This window comes from Etheostoma spectabile, chromosome 20 (assembly GCF_008692095.1).
Source record: "Etheostoma spectabile isolate EspeVRDwgs_2016 chromosome 20, UIUC_Espe_1.0, whole genome shotgun sequence".
NCBI lineage: Eukaryota > Metazoa > Chordata > Actinopteri > Perciformes > Percidae > Etheostoma > Etheostoma spectabile.
In genome coordinates, this window is record NC_045752.1 from 22,555,008 (window position 1) to 22,558,017 (window position 3,010).

General features: G+C 35.5%; 2 long non-coding RNA genes across 2 annotated transcripts in view; one reads left to right on the plus strand and one right to left on the minus strand.

Moving 5' to 3' along the window:
- Positions 1-2,079, plus strand: part of LOC116669642 (uncharacterized) — a 16,669-nt gene extending 14,590 nt beyond the window's left edge. Inside the window, exon 3 of the long non-coding RNA XR_004326828.1 lies at positions 1,757-2,079. This is a non-coding gene — a long non-coding RNA (uncharacterized LOC116669642). The remainder of the gene's footprint in view (positions 1-1,756) is intronic.
- LOC116669641 (uncharacterized) overlaps positions 1-3,010 on the minus strand; it is a 12,402-nt gene that overhangs the window by 3,718 nt on the left and 5,674 nt on the right. The gene's annotated exons all lie outside the window — the stretch shown is intronic.

Sequence of the window (3,010 nt, forward strand, 5' to 3'; positions counted from 1 at the left end):
CCCCAAAAAAAAAGGCCCATTCTGAGTCAGGAAAAACTCTGACAGTACTTAAAGTCATTTATTTAATTGTGACTCTAATGCCGTTATATAATAGCAATTACATGACAATTACCGTTCGTTCTTTGCAAATGTGGGCCTGCAAACCCCTTTGAAACGCCTTGGACCACAGTCTGTCATCTCAGAGATGGAGAGAAAATGATGATAGTTGAGCATAATATTGACATCATATATACAAGACCACAACCCAGAGTTACTTATTTGCAGTGTAGGCAGTTGATGCCAATGCTGGCATATCAACTTCTTCTCAGGATTTTCCACCATTGACTCAGACTTTTACCATCTGAAGGGAAGTGCATGTGCATCTGTATTTGTAGAACAGCCCATAGGAATGGACTTCTCTGAAATAAAATGACTGGCATCCCGTCTTCTGTCACATGCTGGATTTTCTTAAGCCTGAAAATAGAGCCAAGTGGAGGTTCAGATTTCAAATTTTCTCTCAGACCACTTGAATTACAATATGCTGAAAGGTTATTGTGGAATATTTGCCCAATGACACAATAAAGTGTCCAGCCTGGCTTTATGACATCTTCTTTTCAATAACTGTCAGAACTGTATTTCATTTATAGACCTCCTATAACCCAAACCTCAGCATGATCATTGTCAGCTTTAAATATAATCACTTTAATACTTAAACATAACTTAATTATGTCTTTAAATATGTGCTTACTCTGCACATTTAAGGGGAAGAGGAAATTTTAAGACTAATAGATGTAGAACATCAAGGAAAAGATTATGTTTATCAATTTGCAGAGTTAAATTGTGGAACAAACTAAATGAGAACCTAAAGCAATGCCCAAACATATTCCTTTTCAAAAAAATGTACAAAGAAATTAGTTTTAGAAAGTATAGAGAAGCACTGTAGAAAGTTTGTTTGTGTTTTTGTGTTTTGTTTATTTATTTAGAATAGTATGGGGTATCCGTGTATGTATTTGTGTAGGATGTGTATTATATATATAGCAACAGAATTTAAATATTGTAAATTAAAGGATGCAAGAATTAAAGGGTAGGAGTACATAAGTTTTACTTCTTCCTACTCTTTTCGCACATGTAAGAATGTGTTAACACATAAAGAAGGGTACTTTGTTTGTTATTTTTCTCTCCAATGTTTTAAACATTGTTTTATTATTTCTTTTTATTTATTTTTTTTATTGTATACACTTTCTCTTGCATGTTCGAAATAAAGATATCAATCAATCAATCATTATGGCCATTCTTCCCATAACCCTGGGGGGGGGGGGGAACCCATAATTATGCTGTCACAGTTGGACTTTTGTATCAATTTTTTATTATTATTATTTGGTCAGGGGTAGTGCGTATGGGATTATTTATTATATTAATTTATAACCTTTCACCCTCTAGTAACTGAAATCACGGTCACACAGATGATACGTTCAAGAGTAATTATAAATCATACCAATGTCACAAAAAAAAATACGTTTAAGCATATTATTGCTTGCCACACAGCATCATTTTGTGATTAATTACATGCCACTTTTTAACAGTAATACAGCAGAGATCTTATTAATTGATACATTTCAATATCGAGCCAGCTTTACTCCAATGTGCTGTTAACATTAATGCTAATACTTGGTGGGTAACATTATGAGGTTACAACATTGTTCAACACGCTCATAAAGTTATTAATAGTATGATTATTTTGACCACGGTTAACAGATCTGGGCTTTCCCAGTATGAGTTCACTTGTAGCGTTAATGTTAGCTGTACAAATAGACTATTAATCTAATACTAATTTAGCCAGCTATCACACTGTGGTCTTTCTTCCTCACTCTCCCGGTGCAGACAGACTCAGTCGGCGTGAGAGCTAACAACAGCCCCAGGACATATAGCTAGCTAGTTACTGTTAGCCTCCAGTCAGCTAGCAGCCAGGCACTTTACTTACAGCAATCCAACCGGCCGGCCCTTAGCTCCAGTGCCTGGTGCTTACGACGCTAACAGCAGTTTAATGAAGCGTCTGGAAACAGTTCATATTAGACCCAGGCACCCGAGTCACAACAGCGGCCCTCCTACGTTAGCTACGTCTCTTTTAGCGCTAGCCTACTGTTGGTCGTGCCGGAAATCTCCTCCCTTCCAAATTTGGTTTGGATTTTGTTTTCTTTTCATGGAGTATCAATGTGGGTAAAATGTTGGGGTGTACATTTTTGTATTTATCACTTTTTTCATTTCTGAACTTTGTTTCATAAAGTTCATCTGAAAGTATAAGCTGTTAAAAACACCCACTTTTGACAGCAGCAGTCAGGAATCACTTTAATTTTCTTGGCTACCTCTCTGACCCGCTTCCTTCAATAAACCTTTAGTAGTTGTCAAGACATCTCATTTCACTGATAAATCTGTTTTTCACATATGTATATAGTTTTTTTTTTTTTAATTCTTTTTATGAGCACTGAAAATGAGTATTTCAAAAGCAGTAAACCACTGTGAAATCATTATGCTTCTGGGAATCAAAAATACTTCTTCACTCGGCACTTGTCAAAAATAATTTGCCTATCGTTCTCCTGTTGTTGCTGTCTCTTTTGCTTTAACCTGAAATACTTTTTTTCTTAATCTTGTTCTCAATTTATCCTCCCTCAATACATAATTACAGCTTACATTCACATCATTAGGTGCGCGCACACACACACACACACACACACACACACACACACCTTCATTCCATCTCTTATTTTCTGCATACTTCTTACGTGTGGAACTAGGTTGAACCCAAATCCAGACAACACAGAGACAAAATGATAGTTTTACCCTTGTGTTGTCTTCCTGTCAAACATGAAAAAATCCGTTTTGGTCACTTTTTTCAACATTATTATCGCTTTTTCCAACATTTTTGGTGCTTTTTTAAAATGTTTTTGGTGTTTAAAAAAAAAAATATTTTCAATGTAATGCTTATTTTGACGGCCAATTTATTGTGACAAAAAACAACAATTAACTGAAAACG